A 20,606-nucleotide genomic window follows, 5' to 3' on the forward strand; every position below is an offset into this window, starting at 1 on the left:
TTTCAACTACAACGTAAATACGTCGATAGACTCTTGCTTCTTAGTGTTTACGTTAAAGCTGAGATTCAAGCAAACCTCGGATCATAGGGTATTCATCGAACTTCCGGTAGCTAATGGCGCAGTACACAGAGGAAACACTGTTCACTTATAAGCCAAATCCTTCGTTAAAAAAATAAAAAAATAAAAAAACTGTCCCACTAATAAATAATATGCTCAGTAGTTCAGTACTGTGACTGGTTGTGGACAGTGTTATCAGTCCGTCAGCCGGAGACCCTTACAGTGTAGGCTAAATGAAAAGAACACCAGAGCGTTTTGGTGGGACTTCTTCTTCTAGAAGTGAGCGCGAGACTTTCACGGCAGTTCTCAGCAAATCCCAGTGTCAGACACTACAGGAGAGGCATTTATCCTCAAGGGCGGGGGGAGGGGGGGGGGAGGTTCACTGTTAACATTCCGAAAACATACCCTCTTACATTTATTTCGCAAAATGATCATTACATTAATATCCGAGGACTTCGATTTCATATGTAAGTTAATCGATGGTCTTCTCTCCCACCTCTATCACGGATGGAACAGAAAACCTGAGAAACGATAGAGCTATACGAAGCAGCCTCCATTACATGCTGTAAGGAGTCTACCTGCAGACTGATACCGGAACCAAACCTTTTTAACCTGTAGGCCGCAACTGATGTCTAGAAAGTTCGTGTAAAATAATGAATTGGTCTTGGGTATACAACGAAAATGCATAGAGATATGTGAAGAGATCTTAACAGTACAAACTGTGATAGAGTGCTTTCGTAAGTGTTTACTCAAACCCACATTGATTCCACTTGGAAAACAAACTGACTAGAATGAAACTCAGCACAGGACGTGAAAATATCTTCCTCCTCCACAGCGAAAAGTCAAACCATTCTACCGATATTTTAAACAGAACATTGTAATTACGAAATAGCTATTCGAGTCCTTCAAGAACTTGGAGATTAAAGCAATATCATCCAAAAATCATATACTTCTTTTCTTTACTTTACGGCTTATTTTCTCTGCCGCCAAATGTTATATCATAAGATTGATGGATAGTATAGTAAAACCACCACACAACTACCTTGTTTCAGTTTAAAGCTATATTTCCCTTCTTTGACTTCTTGAAGCAAAGATATTAGAAAATAAACCATCATCGATTTAGATATGTCAGTAATAATGCGTCCCGCGTAGAATACTACTATTTAAATCTGCAAGGACAGTTTTAGAGCAGCCGGCCGCCGTGGCCGAGCGGTTCTTGGCACTTGAGTGGAATCGCGCGAGCGCTACGGTCGCAGTTTCGAATCGTGCCTCGGGCACGGATGTGTGTGATGTCCTTAGGTTAGTTAGGTTTAAGTAGTTCTAAGTTACAGGGGACTGGCGGCCTCAGATGTTAAGTCCCATAGTGCTCAGAGCCATTTTGAACAGTTTTAGAGGAAATACTTATCGAAGCACTGCATGGCATCAGGAGTGTTCCTGGGCACATCATGAAAATATGGCCTGTATTAATTCAGAACCCACTAGTTCAATGCTTATGCTTTCCCTATATCACTGCAGTGAGGAGCAGACCACAGCGCGTGCAGTAGAGACTTACCTCATCAGATCCTGCAGAAGCAAACCAAATGATTTCCTGTGAGATCAGAGCCACTGTTCCACCTCGGCTGGCCAATATAGACTGCGCTTCACAACTTACAAGTATCCTAAACAGTGTGCAAAGCTAACTTCAATCTTGGTGTTAGATGAAATACCTAACTTTACGAAGCAAATAAAAAAATGGTTCAAATGGCTCTGAGCACTATGGGACTCAACTTCTGAGGTCACCATTCCCCTAGAACTTAGAACTACTTAAACCTAACTAACCTAAGGACATCACACACATCCATGACCGAGGCAGGATTCGAACCTGCGACCGTAGCGGTCTTGCGGTTCCAGACTGTAGCGCCTAGAACCGCTCGGCCACTACGGCCGGCTACGAAGCAAATAGAATAAAGACATTATTGTACAGCAAGATGGAGCAATAACTGCATCCTTTTCACAACATGTGACTGCTGTAGTGTTCCGAATCGACAAAACATAAAACATTTTCCTGTTTCCTGCTTTAAGTGGATATCCCATAGTGCAGTTCGTAAGTTTGCCAAGTTGTCTTTGCATTTTTTGTGTTTTTCTACTGAATGTTTCAAGAATAGAAAAATAATAAAAACCTTAAAAAACAGTAAAACCATACGAAATTTGTAAAATTATGGCTACACACGTGCTTTAACATTGCAGTGATTCTTGGATAAGTAAAACTAATGAGAAAATTAGAATTAAAGCAATTGAAATGAATATCTTAGCTGAGGTAAGCACGCGTGTAGAATGTGTAAGAAGTGACGCAGTTCGGAAACAAATAATAAATTTTACCGTGAGTAACAGAACTTAATCATGACAGAATCATCACTCTTTTCGACTTGAAGATACTAGTTTGTCTAAGCTGGCTGTTAAGTACAAAAAACCGAGCAGGGTGCAGCAGTGATATTTGGGATGACTGCGGCTGAAATCCTTGTCCGGTTATCCAGATTCGCCAGATTTAGTTTTTCATGGTTTCCCTACGTCAGGCAAGACAATATCGTGAAGGTTCCTTCGAAAAAGACTCTGCCAATATCCTCTTCTCATTCGGACTTGTAATTCATACGTCATGAACTCTTTCTCTCTTCCACTCGAGTACCAGCCAGAGTGAAGCAGCGTGGACTTAACAATAAAACACGTACCAGTCGACCCGAAGGCTCTTTGCCCACGACAAGAATTTTTCTCCCGTTCCGGTAGGTTTATAGCCTGGTAGTCAGTCCACGAGTGGTCACGGAAAAATTAGCAATCTTGCTGTCAGATGCTAAACCGGATTTCCACTGTGGAGGCGGAGATAGGGAAGAAATCAGAAACCTTGCGAACTCGAGACTAATGTTCGAGTTGCATACTTCACGAATCAAGGCGCCGCTGTTAGTCAGTGCTGACAGGCTTCCTTCGTTCCCGCTGTAGTTCCTCGAGTATGACGAGTGTGAGGACTGTGGCGCTGCCGTCGCTTCTTACACGAGTACTCATTGGCTCGTTCTCTCTTACCGAAGCACGAAGAATTGTAAAGTTAGTCGCGACTTACTGTTTGTACAAAACATGAGTGTCCGATCTCGCTGATGTACAGTAGCACCGACAAGGCGAAATGACCGATTGTCGGAATCTGATGGCCTTTAACAAAGCTGTGTTTTGCGAGTCTGTGGAGGATGGAAGACGAAAATTAAGTGGTGCAAAGTACAGAATTGCAAAAACCGTGTTCCATTAGAGGCGGAGCGCTATGTGGAATAAGTTACACACTAGAGTCCACGTTTCAGACAACAAAACACACAATTTTCGTCCAATGCAAATAAAATGACTGCATCCTTATTTATTTCACCTGCACTATGAGAAAACGTATGTACTGCGTCAAACGAAAACTGGGCACCTAGGAGTCACTGTTACATCTCCACGATGGAAAAGCGCGCTATTTCTGTATTTATTTGGCCAAAGCAACTTGCGTTTATGGGCTAAAAACGACGTGTGTAGCTTATCATTCATTTCTGTTATTTATTTTAATAATTAATTATCGTTTCGCGATTGCACTTCATCCACATGTAATGTTTTCTGGTACTGTTGATACACATTGGGTAACGCCTCGAAATGGTGTATACGTCTACGAAATTGTTAAACATTCTCTAAATAGATATTAAATATTAAAATAAATTTATAACAGTCATCGAAAAAGTTTTGTCTGTATAAATGTGTGGTTCAAATGGCTCTAAGCACTGTGGGATTTAACATCTGAGGTCATAAGTCCCCTAGAACTTAGAACTACTGAAACCTAACTAACCTAAGGACATCACACACATCCATGCCCGAGGCTGGATTCGAACCTGCGACCGTAGCAGCAGCGCGGTTCCGGACTGAAGCGCCTAGAACCGCTCGGCCACAGCGGCCGGCTATAAATGTATGTGTAAACAGAATAATATTCACTGCTAACCTACCAGTCGTTACATTGGTATATAACTTGCTTGTGTCACTTACGCAAGCTGACATTTTGTAACATTTCCACTTGCACTTGAAATGCCTATAAAGCCGAAGTCATGATTGTGCGAAATAAAAGCATAGTAATGGCGGAAATTTCTTTCAAAATCGTTGCGTATGTAGCGTGAATGCCGCGAGTCCGCAGTTACACTTGCGAACCCGTGTACTCGCTCTCCTTTCTCAGTGAGTCGAGTCCATTTGTACCCGACAACAGACTCTGGGCCGGCCGATGTGGCCGTGCGGTTAAGGCGCTTCAGTCTGGAATCGCGTGACCGCTACGGTCGCAGGTTCGAATCCTGCCTCGGGCATGGATGTGTGTGATGTCCTTAGGTTAGTTAGGTTTAATTAGTTCTAAGTTCTAGGCGACTGATGACCTCAGAAGTTGAGTCGCATAGTGCTCAAAGCCATTTGAACCATTTGAACAGACTCTGGTGACAATTGGGCTGCGGCAGAAACTCAAGAGTCGGATCTAGTGGCAGACGGAGACGGCGAGATCGGAGCGTCACAAGACCCACCCGATGGCGAGTTTGGAGCTCATTTCCGATCTCTAAAACAGGATGATGCACTGTGTTCACGAGCCGTCGAAGTTCTTGTCAATAAAGAATTTTCATCAAAAGACGTAACAAAAAATGGGAAAATATGAGACATAACTGTATGAAACGTCGCAGTAAAGAGAACAAAGATTCTCGAATAAACAACAACTGCTTCTGACGGGAACGGCAACTATTAAGAACAATTTAGCTTCCTTTATTTGACCGAGTGAGACATGGCTCCTACTTTCGGGTGGCGAGATCACTAGCTTGTCTACCGATTAGCAGCATGGCGTTCAGGCAGGAATTACTGTCGTGAAAAAGCGCTCGAAACGCATCAATCCCTAACTTGTGACGAGGCTGGCAGTTACAGCCAGTGACCTGTTTCCGAGTCATGATAAAACGCCAGTAGGCGGAGACATATTGGTGGGTGAGCACTGACGGTCAGTGCTTGCACATGAAACCCCGGCGTGTCGCCCACTTCTCGGAAAGACGTTTGTGTGTCTCTTAATCGTTAAAGTGGCGACAGCGGACGCGCGGTTCACCAGTGATATCCGCTTGTGGCGGTCCATCCGCAACTGGAAACCTGTTTGCTCGCGTGACGCTGCGGTCGTGGACCACTTGACGGCAGTCTAATAATAGGCGGATGCAGCGGCCGCTTCCGAAACCATCTTCCGCAGGCGTCGCGTCCTCACTTCTGCACATTATACGCCAGCTCCCAGTAGTTGGAGATAAAGCTTCGCTTATTTCTGTTAGCTGCGGAGTTATTTGGTCAGTTAAATTTTAGACACATTCATAGACATTTTACTATGCCCTACAAACAAGCAGTTAATAACACTATGTTACACTACTAGGTTACACTCAAGGTGATAGAGTGTTATCCTTTCTTAATTTCTTCATTAAGGGTAAGCTGTAGACACTCTCGTCATCCAGTATGACAACAGCCTTGTTGAACAACATTCAGGCATCCTGCTGCACCTCAACTGGCCAATTAAATCATCCGATCTTAATGCGACAGAAAAAAGCAGCTACCTGTGATCACTATCAATAGTCAGTGTAACATCTCATGCGTCTAAGTTGCTGACAACATGTTACATGACGATCAGTTTGGCTTCAGAAATGGGTAAGGCACCAGAGAGGCAGATCTGACGTTGCGGCTGATAATAGAAGGAAGACTTCAGAAAAATCAAGACGCATTCATAGGATTTGTCGACCTGGAAAAGGCGTTCGACAATGTAAGATGTTCGAAATTTTGAGGAAAATAGGGTTATGCTATAGGAATAGACGGGTGCTATACAATGTGTACAAGAACCAAGACGAAACAATAAGAATGGAAGACCAAGAACGAAGTGCTCGGGATAGTGGAATATATCCCACAAATTGAGGCCATAGGGTGCTACTGAAGAGGTTGGCACGGGAGAGGAATTCGTGACGGGCTGTATCGCACCGATCAGAAGACTGATGCCTGATGCCCCCATCCCCGGACACCTCCCACACCCCCCCCCCCCCTTTCCCAAAAGAAAGCGTCCGGGACTATTTGGAAAATCGTGTGAAACGTAGTGATCAAAATCTCCTCCATATTCGTAGTTCTACGGGATCTAATACACTCCTGGAAATTGAAATAAGAACACCGTGAATTCATTGTCCCAGGAAGGGGAAACTTTATTGACACATTCCTGGGGTCAGATACATCACATGATCACACTGACAGAACCACAGGCACATAGACACAGGCAACAGAGCATGCACAATGTCGGCACTAGTACAGTGTATATCCACCTTTCGCAGCAATGCAGGCTGCTATTCTCCCATGGAGACGATCGTAGAGATGCTGGATGTAGTCCTGTGGAACGGCTTGCCATGCCATTTCCACCTGGCGCCTCAGTTGGACTAGCGTTCGTGCTGGACGTGCAGACCGCGTGAGACGACGCTTCATCCAGTCCCAAACATGCTCAATGGGGGACAGATCCAGAGATCTTGCTGGCCAGGGTAGTTGACTTACACCTTCTAGAGCACGTTGGGTGGCACGGGATACATGCGGACGTGCATTGTCCTGTTGGAACAGCAAGTTCCCTTGCCGGTCTAGGAATGGTAGAACGATGGGTTCGATGACGGTTTGGATGTACCGTGCACTATTCAGTGTCCCCTCGACGATCACCAGTGGTGTACGGCCAGTGTAGGAGATCGCTCCCCACACCATGATGCCGGGTGTTGGCCCTGTGTGCCTCGGTCGTATGCAGTCCTGATTGTGGCGCTCACCTGCACGGCGCCAAACACGCATACGACCATCATTGGCACCAAGGCAGAAGCGACTCTCATCGCTGAAGACGACACGTCTCCATTCGTCCCTCCATTCGCGCCTGTCGCGACACCACTGGAGGCGGGCTGCACGATGTTGGGGCGTGAGCGGAAGACGGCTTAACGGTGTGCGGGACCGTAGCCCAGCTTCATGGAGACGGTTGCGAATGGTCCTCGCCGATACCCCAGGAGCAACAGTGTCCCTAATTTGCTGGGAAGTGGCGGTGCGGTCCCCTACGGCACTGCGTAGGATCCTACGGTCTTGGCGTGCATCCGTGCGTCGCTGCGGTCCGGTCCCAGGTCGACGGGCACGTGCACCTTCCGCCGACCACTGGCGACAACATCGATGTACTGTGGAGACCTCACGCCCCACGTGTTGAGCAATTCGGCGGTACGTCCACCCGGCCTCCCGCATGCCCACTATACGCCCTCGCTCAAAGTCCGTCAACTGCACATACGGTTCACGTCCACGCTGTCGCGGCATGCTACCAGTGTTAAAGACTGCGATGGAGCTCCGTATGCCACGGCAAACTGGCTGACACTGACGGCGGCGGTGCACAAATGCTGCGCAGCTAGCGCCATTCGACGGCCAACACCGCGGTTCCTGGTGTGTCCGCTGTGCCGTGCGTGTGATCATTGCTTGTACAGCCCTCTCGCAGTGTCCGGAGCAAGTATGGTGGCTCTGACACACCGGTGTCAATGTGTTCTTTTTTCCATTTCCAGGAGTGTAATTGAGTGGCTTAATCTGGAGATAGCATACCTGAAGAACCTTACTGGCTCCTTCTCTAGCCGAATTGTGGCTCTTATGAAGGTTACTGCCGGTGTTACACTATATTAGCATAATGTCTACTTAAACTAAACTAAACTAAACTCCGTCCGAACAGGCCATGAAGGCCCAATGGTACCGACCGGCCGCCGTGTCGTCCTCAGACCACAGGCATCAGTGGATGCGGATACGGAGGGGCATGTGGTCAACACACCGCTCTCCCGGCCGTTGTCAGTTTTCGTCACCGGAGCCACTACTTCTCAATCATCTAGCTCCTCAGTTTGCCTCCCAAGGGATGAGTGCACCCCGCTTGCCAACAGCATTGGGCAGACCAGATGGTCACCCATCCAAGTGCTAGCCCAGCCCGACAGCGCTTAACTTCGATGATCTGACGGGAACCGGTTTTGCCACTGCGGCAAGGCCATTGGCTATTATGCCTGCCTAGGGTGACTAAATTTTTGTTCCGAAGTGATTATTTTCCGATGTTGACAGTGCTCTGCAAGCCATTTCTCGTCGAATGTTGTTAATCTGCACGCGACAACAAATTTCTAGCACCGTGATTCCCCCGTAAACGTGTGCTGGACCGCGCCTGAACTGAAGGCGGCAGCGGGCAGGGTTCACGGCCGTGTCGCGGGCCCCACGCAGACGCCCACCCTGGCGACGCCTGTTTACCGTCGCCCCCTGCTGCCTGCGGCTGGTCAGCGAACTGGGTCGCACTTCTTGCACAATACAGGCATCCGAGAGGCGGCGGGCTGGGGGCTTACCCGCACGACGCCCTCTCCTGGTCGCTCTATTGGTGATGTGTCTCTTACGTGAACGCTATTCCACTGAATTCGCTAGCGGTAGTTCGGCGGACGGTTTCTTGTCACCCTCTAGCTTTTGCGTGCTGTTCTCAGGAATGTACTCAGAGGGGCAGTGCAAGTCCGTTTTGAGCAACAAAATTTGCTCACATTTCTGAACACCCAAGTACTTTATCTGCGTTGTGTAGAAATTAGTGAGTTTTCGAGTTACGAGGTTGTCGCGCATAGTGTTCCAGGTGACACAACAGTTTATTACATTTGTCACTTGCTTCATTTTACAAATGGTTACCGATGCTTACACAGAGCGTTGAGAGAGAACCTTTCGTCCTAAATACAAACGCCATCTCGCCACTGCAGTCAGTTCCGAAAGAGGTCAAATACTACTGGCATACGCTACATTGAGAAACGTGGACGTAGTAGAATTACACTACTGGCCATTAAAATTGCTATACCACGAAGATGACGTGCTTCAGACGCGAAATTTAACCGACAGCAAGAGGATGCTGTGATATGCAAACGTTAAGCTTTTCAGAGCATTCACACAAGGTTGGAGCCGGTGGCGACACCTACAACGTCCTGACATGAGGAAAGTTTCCAAACGATTTCTCATACACAAACATCAGTTGACCGGCGTTGCCTGGTCAAACGTTGTTGTGATGCCTCGTGTAAGGAGGAGAAATGCGTACCATCACGTTTCCGACTTTGATAAAGGTCGGATTGTAGCCTATCGCGATTGCGGTTTATCATATCGCGACATTGTTGCTCGCGTTGGTCGAGATCTAATGACTGTTAGCAGAATATGGAATCGGTCCGTTCAGGAGGGTAATACGGAACGCCATGCTGGATCCCAACGGCCTCGTATCACTAGCAGTCGAGATGACGGGCATCTTATCTGCATGGCTGTAACGGATCGTGCAGCCACGTCTCGATCCCTGAGTCAACAGATGGGGACGTTTGCAAGACAACAACCATCTGCACGAACAGTTCGACGACGTTTGCAGCAGCATGGACTATCAGCTCGGAGACCATGGCTACGGTTAAATTTGACGCTGCATCACAGACAGGAGCGCCTGCGATGATGTACTCAACGACGAACCTGGGTGCAAGAATGGCAAAATGTCATTTTTTCGGATGAATCCAGTTTCTGTTTACAGCATCATTATGGTCGCAACCGTGTTTGGTGACTTCGCGGTGAAGCGTGTATTCGTCATCGCCATACTGGCGTATCACCCGGCGTGATGGTATGGGGTGCCATTGGTTGCACGTCTCGGTCACCTCTTGTTCGCATTGGCGGCACTTTGAACAGTGGACGTTACATTTCAGATGGGTTACGACCCGCGTCTCTACTCTTCATTCGATCCCTGCAAAACCCTACATTTCAGCAGGATAACGCACGACCGCATGTTGCAGGTCCTGTACGCGCCTTTCTGGATACAGAAAATGTGCGACTGCTGTCCTGGCCAGCACATCTCCAGATTTCTCAGCAATTGAAAACGTCTGGTCTATGGTGGCCGAGTAACTGGCTCGTCACAATACGCCAGTCACTACTCTTGATGAACTGTGGTATCGTGTTGAAGCTGCATGAGCAGCTGTACCTGTACACGCCATCTAAGCTCTTTATGACTCACTGCCCAGGCGTATCAAGGCCGTTATTACGGCCAGAGGTGGTTGTTCTGGGTACTGATTTCTCAGGATCTATGCACCCAAATTTCGTGAAAATGTAATCACATGTCAGTTGTAGTATAATATATTTGTCCAATGAATACCCGTTTATCATCTGCATTTCTTCTTGATGTAGCAATTTTAATGGCCAGTAATGTATAAGGAATACGACAACCAGTTTATTTACGTTTAACGATTACCACTTTTGGATCTTCGTTTAAATCCACCATCAGATGGCTGTTTCAAGTTTTCGTGGTGAGTCCTCGCTTTGTATTTATGCCCAATAGTTGTTTTTTGCTGGGAGATAAAAGTTTTTTTTTCTTTATAGTAAAGCACCAAACCATTCACGGACACAAACTCAAATCAAGGACTCAGAGCGGAAACTAGAAACAGCCATATGAGGATGGATTTTGAGTAAAATCCGAAACGGGTAACAGTTGAACGCAAACATAACTTCTGTATCCTACTTGTGATTAGTAGCTGTATTCAAGCTGTAATCCTTTTAATACTACTAGAAAAGTACTTACAGACTCAGAAGCTTCCACATCTTGCGAAAGGAGACATGCTTCGTCGTTGACAGAAATATTGTAGATTACCTACATTATACAACCACACAAAAATAATTCAAATGCCTTTAACTAGGCTGAACGTGGAGACCAACGAATTGGTCCACGTCTATCGTTTGTTGACGAGAATGATATGCATTAAGCCCACTCGCTCTGCTATGTGCAGGATACTGTCAAACATAGATAACATTGCTCGAAGTACGACTAGTGTAACGTCATTCAAGCATCAGACAATTTGTAGTACGTGAATTTTCAGGAATCAATTGAAACATGTATGCACATAAGAGAGGAGCCACAATTGATCTTTCGTGTCTAGGAAATCAAGTATTACAACATCCCTGTTGACATAAAGTTTTCATTTTATTTCGATTTAAGAGATTTGACCCCTCGTCATTGAAGAGTAAAAGAAACTGGTACACCTACCTAATATCGTGTAGGATCCCCGCGAGTACGCAGAAGTGCCGCAACACGACGTGGCATGGACTCGACTAATGTCTGAAGTTCTGCTGGAGGGAATTAACACCATGTATCCTGCAGGGCTTTACATAAATCCGAAAGAGTATGAGGGGGGTGGAGATCTCTTCCGAACAGCACGTTGCAAGGTACCCCAGATATGCTCAATAACGTTCATGTCTGGGGTATTTGGTGGCCAGCGGAAGTGTTTAAACTCAGAGGAGTATTCTTGGAGCCATTCTGCATCAATTCTAGACGTGTGAGGTGTCGATTGTCCTGTTGGAATTGCCAAAGTCTGTTGGAATGCACCGTGGACATGAATGGGAGCAGGTGATCAGACAGGAAGTGTTCGCTTTCCAGTCTTTCTCTGAGACGCCGTGGTATCGCGCGAAGTCCACTGGCGGCAGCGTCCGGAATTAAAAACCGTTCACTACATGCGGCGGACGAGAAAAATTATGCAACTTATTCCATCACTGATTAACGAGAAAGAGTTTATCGACGAACTTGGATCAATTCTCGGCACTGCTACACTTCGTAAACTGTCCTGATAAGCATCGCCAGCCCCTCTCTGACCCAGGAAACAGTTAGAATCGTAACTAGTGCAAATGACTAATAAATATTCTATAGACAGAATGCGAATACAAAGACAGAAAAACCCTTTGTTATCTGGTTACACAATTGCACTTGTAAATGTTACTTTCATAAAATATCTAGGAGTATGCGTACAGAACGATTCGAAATGGAACGACCACACAAAATTAATCGACAGTAAGGCAGATGTCAGACTGACATTTATCGGAAAAACTATTAGGAAATGTGCTCATCAACAAAGGAAGTAGCTTAAAAAACCCTCGTTCGACTAATACTTCAATATTGCGTAGTAATTAGTGCTATCGATAGGAGATGTCAAATTGATTCTATATTTTTAGATTTCTAGAAGGCTTTGACGCCGTTCCTCACAAGTGACTTCTAATCAAATTGCTTACATACGGAGTATCGCCTCAGTTGTATGACTAGATTCGCGAGTTCCTGTCAGAAAGTTCTCAGTTCGTAGTAACTGACGGAAAAACATCGAGTAAAACAGAAGTATTACCTGGCGTCTTCCAATGAGGTGTCACAGGCCCTCTGCTGTTTCTGATCTACATAAACGATGTAGGAGACAATCTGAGCAGCCCTCTTAGATTATCTAAAGATGATGCTGACATTTACCGTCTCGTAAACTGATCAGATGATTAAAATCAATTGCAAAACGATTCAGACGACATATCTCTATGGTGTGAAACGTGGCAGCTGACTCTAGACCATAAAAATCGTAAAGTCATCCACATGAGAACTTCAAAAAATCTGCTAGTTTTCTGTTCGGCGATAAACCACACAAACCTAAAGGCTGTAAATTCAACTAAATACTTAGGGATTACAGTTACGAATAACTAAAATTAGAGCGATCACATAGATAGCGATGTGAGGGAAGGAGATCAAAGACAACCATTTATTGTTGGAACCCTTAGAAAGTGCAACAGGTCTTGTAAAGAGACTGTTTACACTACGCTTGTCCGTCCTCTTCTGGACTGCTGCTGTGCTGGGTAGGATCCGCATTAGAAGTGCTGTACTGAGTGAGATTCGCATTAGATGGGACTGACGGAGGTTGTAGAGTGTGACGGTAGAGACATAGCTTAAAGGTGCTTCGATAAACTCTCTGGCAGGCATTTAATTGATAATTGCAGAGTAATCATGTAGATGTAGATAAAGATTGCTCTTCGGTATGAATTTGATAGGGGGAATAGATAAGATCCAAAGAAGAGCAGCACGTTTCGTTACAGGTTCATTCAGCAAGCGCGAAAGCGTCACGGGGATGCTCAGCCATCTCCAGTACCAGATGCTGGAAAAGATGCGTTCCGCAATTACGTCGTGGTCTACTGTTAAATTTCCGAGAGCGTACATTCCTAAAATATTCAGCCAATATATTGCTTGCGAAAAGACCACGAGCATAAAATTAGTGAGTTTCGAGCTCACGGGGAGCCTTACAAGCGGCGTTCTTCCCGCGAACCATACGCGGCTGGAATAGGAAAAGGGGAGGAGACGTTGGTTCATAAAGTAACCTCCGCCACACACCGTAACGTGGCTTGCGGAGTATATATATGTAGATGTGGCACCCTAACTGCGTCCTCAAAGATTCCGAGATTCGACCACTGGACAGGACGACAAATACCACTAAAAGTCAACACACATTCCCAACTGGTTCCTTGCAACGTCAGCAAAAAAATTTCTCGCGATAACAGTTCAAACAAAGTCAGAGCAACACCAAAATAAAAAACCAGCAAGTTTCCAAGGAAACAAGCGCTGTTTATGAGTGATAAATTAAACTCGCCAAGTGCGCGTCCTCTATCGAACACTACCTCCAGTCAGCTAATCTCCATGGTCCAATACGAGGGCTCTACCTGCCAGTCACTGGTGCATTCATCAGTCCTAATTGGCGCCCGTAAATAATAGTAAAACTAATCGGAATTTCACGCCCGCCCACTGGGGGCAGCACGTCCGATTTTCTTTTATAAGTTTTCTATACTGCAAGAACAAGTTTGTCGACAATTGTGGATGATCAAGACCTGGCTTCAGCAACCACTAGCACTACGAAGCAGTGAATGGTTGTTTCTCGACTGTCGTCTCGGCTTCCGTAGCGTGTAGCGAAGTTCCATTCGCGTCCGCGGCCAAAGGCCGTCGGCAGCTGAAGTTGACGTGCACGCAAACGGGACGTCCAACGTTATGAGACACAGCGCCGTCGCCCCGCATTACGATCTGGTTAACGTGATTTTGCGCTCTCCGCGCTGCTCATCTCAGTTGTCGGCTCGGTTTGGCTCGCAAACAGTACAGTTAATTCACGGAAACGGACGCGCGTAAAATTTCTACGTTAGCTCTATTAAAACGCATGTTTTCTCCCTTGTCCACATGATAGTCGTGTTGTTCTGTCTGTGGTATTGTGATATTCATGGCTGTGGCGGACAGTATTTCATCTTGCGAGAAGCTTGCCTTGATGCAGCTTGATACACGTGAAGTAGCATATGGTACAAATGTGGAGTGAGGTACAAGCAGCAGATGGTACAGTACGTACCACTCGCGTGGCAGAGTCCGCCAATTGTACTGAACTTGCTTCTGATTGGTCGGCACATTTGGGTGTCAGGCGCCAAAACACCTAACATCTCTTATTAATTATTTACATACTTTTCATTGTATTTAACCTATTAACCCAGTTTTCTGTAAGACAATCTTTCATGGTTACCCTACGAGTCTACCGTTTTTGTTTGTTACATTTCACTAGTTTTGAGAAACATAAGAGTAATGACATTACAACCGAAGTGCTTCGGACACCTTCGGGTCGTTTTGACGCGCCTGGGAGACGAAGTTCTTCAGCTGCGCTGGTCACTGTTTCTGGTGCTCTTCAGAGCCGGACGTGAATCACTGTTTCGGACGGACATGTCCTACTCTATATCGGAGGTTGTCAGAAAAGACTATTAAGAAAGCTATGTTGACTCTTGTAGGAGACAGTGCAAGAAGTGATATTTAAAAAAATAAACAAACAGGATAAATTAATGAGAGGTGTCGGCTACCATCATTGTCAGTACCACAGATCTTGCCCTCTGTAGATACAGAGACTAACCTGGGCAAGGGGCATCCGACAAAAAAAGGACAAACACAGGTTCAAATTCGAGATGACAGTACAGCAGCCTCTGCCGAAGAAGATCCTACGACCGACGAGCTGTCTTCTGCGCTGGGGACACAACTTTAGAAGTCGACATATTGGTGGAAAGAACGGTTAGGGACTTTTATTCAATCTCTACAGATCTCTCCAGCTTCCAGATCTGACATCCAACACGACTACGCATAATTTATAGTACACATAAATGAAAACTTAAATATCTGTGAACATGTAATAAGACAAAAACGAAAGACACACGTCCGGATCAGTGAGAAGATGACCTCATAAAAATTCACCAAATCGAACGAACTCATCTCTGACAGAAAACGCTCTTATACTTAGATTAACATAAAGTAGTACAGAAATTATTTCTATTAATTTAGCAAGGAAGTCCCATAACCTTTTAGAAAATGTGGAATTGAAAAAAGAATTAGATACAACAAGATTTGAACCCTATACCGACCTAATCTCTACACTGTAACATGGTGCCTCTGCACACCACGATCAACTGTAGCGTCGTTATAGGACACTTTGGATTTTTATCTTATAGACTTCTATAACCTTTAACCGGCGATATATTATTAATTTACATTTAATTATAACAAATACTAACAAGAACGACACGTTTTTCATGAATTCTTAATGTGACGTGAAATAGGAAGAAATGACGTCACAAAACTCGTAGATCACCACGTCGACGTTAGCCAACTCATCCAGTGTGCCGACGACTTTAGCGTCGTGCGATGTGAGAGACAAATTACACCACTGGCCATTAAAATTGCTACATCAAGAAGAAATGCAGATGATAAACGGGTATTCATTGGAAAATATATTATACTAGAACTGACATGTGATTACATTTTCACGCAATTTGGGTGCATAGATCCTGAGAAATCAGTACCCGGAACGACCACCTCTGGCCGTAATAACGGCCTGATACGCCTGGGCATTCAGTCAAACAGAGCTTGGATGGCGTGTACAGGTACAGCTGCCCATGCAGCTTCAACACGATACCACAGTTCATCAAGAATAGTGACTGGCGTATTGTGACGAGCCAGTTGCTCGGCCACCATTGACCAGACGTTTTCAGTTGGTGAGAGATCTGGAGAATGTGCTGGCCAGGCCAGCAGTCGAACATTTTCTGTATCCAGAAATGCCCGTACAGGACCTGCAACATGCGGTTGTCCATTATCGTGCTGAAATGTAGGGTTTCACAGGGATTGAATGAAAGGTAGAGCCACGGGTCGTAACACATCTGAAATGTAACGACCACTGTTCAAAGTGCCGTCAATACGAACAAGACGTGACCGAGACGGGTGACAAATGACACCCCATACCATCACGCCGGGTGATAACGCCAGTATGGCGATGCCGAATACACGCTTCCAATGTGCGTTCACCGCGATGTCGCCAAACACGGATGCGACCACCATGATGCTGTAAACAGAACCTGGATTCATCCGAAAAAATGTTTTGCCATTTGTGCACCCAGGTTCGTCGTTGAGTACATCATCGCAGGCGCTCCTGTCTATGATGCAGCGTCAAGGGTAACCGCAGCCATGGTCTCTGAGCTGATAGTCCACGCTGCTGCAAACGTCGTCGAACTGTTCGTGCGGATGTTTTTTGTCTTGCAAACGTCCCCATCTGTTGATTCAGGAATCGAGACTTGGCTGCACGATCCGTTACAGCCATGCGGATAAGATGCCTGTCACCTCCACTGCTAGTGATACGAAGCCGTTGGGATCCAGCACGGCGTTCCGTATTACACTCATGAACCCACTGATTCCATATTCTGCTATCAGTCATTAGATCTCGCCCAACGCGAGAAGCAATGTCGCGATACGATAAACCGCAATCGCGATAGGCTACAATCCGACCTTTATCAAAGTCGGAAACGTGAGGGTACGCATTTCTCCTGCTTACACGAGGCATCACAACAGCGTCTCACCAAGCAACGCCGGTCAACTACTGTTTGTGTATAAGAAATCGGTTGGAAACTTTCCTCGTGTCAGTACGTTGTAGGTGTCCCCACGAGGTGTCCACTACTCTGGAGAAATCACTGCACCGCTTCCAGGTCCTCTATAAACAACACAGGATCACAGTCGAAACTCAAACAGGTAAGAACAGACAAAAAAATGCCACATTTCTAATTTGCATTAGAGCAAAACATAATTTATTACTATATTCTAATAATCTTCGCCGTACCCACCTCTTTAAACAACAAATCCAGCAAGCTGAAAGCTACACGCACTGCAATGCAGCCTTTTAATATAGAGTGCGTGTGCGCCCAATAGACAGCGACACCCGGCTTGAAAACACGCAAACGACTATGCCAGTAATTACGCCAGTACACATGAAAGCACTGTTCGATTCTTTTCCCACGGGGAGAACTGCTTCACTGTTCAGAGACTACCAAGGTCTAAAATACACTCGAAACACTACCTCACCTCCAGAGGGCGAAGAACTAGCCTCATGATCTCCACGAGGGCTGCCGGCCGACTCGGATTTCGCGACCTGCCAAACCGCTCGACAAAATTATCTACCATTTATCCCTTCCAGCCAGTCATAATCAGGAACCGAATGTACGTATTTTCATTGGCCATTTCCTCTTCCCACCCATAGCTCTTCCGTAAGGTCCTGCTTGATGCCGTGTCTCGTAACTTTTTCTTCAGTGGCTGTCGCAAAACACTAGCCATCATGGGAGATCACAGAGCTGTAAGCCTGCCATGTAGGCTCCGCCCACAACGCATTTAGCGGCATTAAGGTCAGGCCTGAGGCGCAGAGTGATTGACTTCTGACTCAAACGCGGACAGTCACATTTGTCATCGTCTTCTCCTGCTAACAGCGAGTGTCTGACAAGTGCTACCTCCTTCAAGGACTTTTCACAATATTGATTCGGACTTAAATGGTATTGGAGAATCATGCGGCTTCATGGCTGTTGTGGCTTGGCAAGAGAGCCAACCCGTAATATTAGAGGAAGCCGAAAGGCACGCGTTTTAGCTCACGCAGGCTGGCGTGAGGTCTGGATCTGGTCAAGGAAATTAGACTAGCAAAAAACGTACGTAGCTGGTGGAATACTTAACATTAATCCATAAATGGTGAACATCGCTCTTGAGGGTACATTATTCATAATCTCAATAGTAACTGGTAATGGCGCCTTGCTAGGTCGTAGCAAATGACGTAGCTGAAGGCTATGCTAACTATCGTCTCGGCAAATGAGACCGTATTTTGTCAGTGAACCATCGCTAACAAAGTCGGTTGAACAAGTCGGGCGAGTGCTAAGGAAGTTTCTCTAGACCTGCCGTATGGCGGCGCTCGGTCTGCAATCACTGATAGTGGCGACACGCGGGTCTGACGTATACTAACGGACCGCGGCCGATTTAAAGGCTACCACCTAGCAAGTGTGGTGTCTGGCTGTGACACCACAATGGCAAAGTCTCTAAGCCTTAAGAAAGCCTAGCAAGTGCGAACTACAACATTCCGCATGAATTACAAGCCTGAACTTTAAGTGGATTACAGTAAACCAACCCAACACGTCCTGGCCTCAGAGAAAGAATTCGTAGTTCAAGGGCCCCACAGAATCTGCCGCCATCCCTAATGGTTAGATCTCGCCTTATGACGTTACTGCGTGTCGGGTCAGACCCATAAATAAACCTGTCGTAATTAAAATCCAAATCGCGGAACTATTCCTCCAAACTCTTGTTGCAACAGCCTCGGAAGTGATACTTTACACTCTGTCCCATTGAGTCTGTTCAATGCGACAGTGGTATTCTGAACTGCGATAATCAGCTCATGTCTCGCTTGTCTTTTTTTTTTTACCACGCTCAGGCTTCGCGACGGCGATTCGCTTTTGGAACTGCGGAAACAGATTTTGGAAAAATAAAAAGAAAGCTGAACGTATTTATACATATTATGGTTTTCTGTCCTTTTAAGTTTTTTGATCATTATCGATAGGCGCATATTTGATGTAACCGGCTGTTAACACGCATGTTCGTGGTTCGATTCCATTGACCTCCTTCGTATTTCGGAGGAGGAAAAGTCCGGGATGTGTCTCTTCACAGACTCGTGATTTCATACAATCTAGTTTCTTGGGTGAATAATCAGTTAAAATGACACGTAAACTGCCCAAGAGGCGTCAAATAGAAAGGATAATGCCGAGCTCGCAGGCAGACGACATTTACTTAAGGGCAATCGTTAGTTGCTGTATGTAACAATTCTTAATGTTTGCATAAACAGTTGATAAATGCGGTAACTGTGAAACTGCTCAGTAAGGTTGGCACAGTTTCACTGTCATTGGCGCCCAAACATAAGATAGCCACGTTGAAATTGCTCATAAAAGGTAAGTAACGCATCTTTCCCATGTGTAGGTATGGAAACCGTTAACGAGGAAATAACTCACGAGACACTCAGCACCAAAGTCTTGCATTTTCTTTTATTCCCTGAATACAAACGTTGCGTTGATTAAGTGAATGTGGAATCTAGTCAGTCTTTCTCTATGTCCATTACTCAGAAACAAGTAGCGAATCTATTATACGTACAGACATCGCTATAAAACTAAAACTCATTCGGAATGGAATTTATAGAGGGCTGGTAATTTAAGCAACAACTCTCGCCTGGTAACAGTCGATATGAATTAGACCTTGTTTGCTTCCACGAAGGTTAGGCGAATAACGAATGAGTCCAGTTTGGTGCCCGTCAAGTAATTAAGCTAGCCGTGCGGTCGTTTAGCACCGATTCATACAATGGCAGAATTATGAGCGCCATTTCTTGGGGCAAGTAATTGCTGCAGAGGAGAGGAAGAAACAAACGAGGCGGTTTGCGTACGCTGTATGTCGGCTGTAATCGTTAAGAAAGAAATACGCTATCTGCATCCATTTACATCTACATCTACATCATCTACTTAGCTCAAGGCAGTTCTTCCTTTACATTACGCTCCCATATAAGTAGAGGTTGACAAGATTCATCAATGAAATCTACACAGCTTCCAGTATGAAGAACGTCTTATGCAATCAAATATATCTTCGGCGAGCGAATAACTCTTTTCTTTGCGCTTCATCCAATTTTTTGAAGGAAAAGAGACTAATAAATAAGTCAGCGCTGAAGAGCCTTTTCGAAAATTTACTTAAGTACAGGTAATAGATATTTTACGAAAGTGGCATTAATTCACTAGCGTCCCTCTTACAGAGTTGATATTTACCTTGAGAAAGAGAATCCACAAAACTGCTATGTGTGTTTCAGAGAGGTGTATTATATTTGTTACCGGTCGGTTCGATTAGTGTGAGGACGTTACGGAAATAGTCCTTGAGCTTAGATTAGAATCCTAGAACGGAAGACAAAGCTCTTTTCTCCAAACGCTGGTGAGGAAGTCCAGAGAACTGGCATTCGCGGCAGAATTCAGAGTTGGTTGATTTGGAGGAGGGCAACAAACGGCGAGGTAGTCGGTTCCATCGGATTAGGGAATGATGGGAAAGGAAGACAGCTGTGTCCTTTTCAAAGGAACCATGACGGCATATACCTGAAGCGACTTAGGGAAATCATGGAAAACCTAAATCAGGATGGCCGGACACGGGCTTGAACCGTCGTCCTCCCGAATGCGAGTCCAGTGTGCTAGCCACTGCGCCATTTAGCTCGGTGACAGAAAGCGGAACGATTCTGTTGTCTTCCACACTCATTGCGCATCAGAGCCTTAAGGAAAAAAAAAGGAAAATCAGGGCTCGTATATAGGCATACACGTAGTCTCTCTTTTTTTTTTTTGTG

The 20,606-nt window shown here is 45.6% G+C and overlaps 1 protein-coding gene and 1 pseudogene across 1 annotated transcript in view; one reads left to right on the forward strand and one right to left on the reverse strand.

The window, feature by feature from the left end:
* LOC126190740 (cartilage oligomeric matrix protein) overlaps positions 1-20,606 on the forward strand; it is a 428,170-nt gene that overhangs the window by 95,288 nt on the left and 312,276 nt on the right. The window lies entirely within an intron of this gene.
* On the reverse strand, positions 7,989-8,106 carry LOC126089838 (5S ribosomal RNA; annotated as a pseudogene).

The sequence above is a fragment of the Schistocerca cancellata genome, chromosome 6 (genome assembly GCF_023864275.1).
Source record: "Schistocerca cancellata isolate TAMUIC-IGC-003103 chromosome 6, iqSchCanc2.1, whole genome shotgun sequence".
NCBI lineage: Eukaryota > Metazoa > Arthropoda > Insecta > Orthoptera > Acrididae > Schistocerca > Schistocerca cancellata.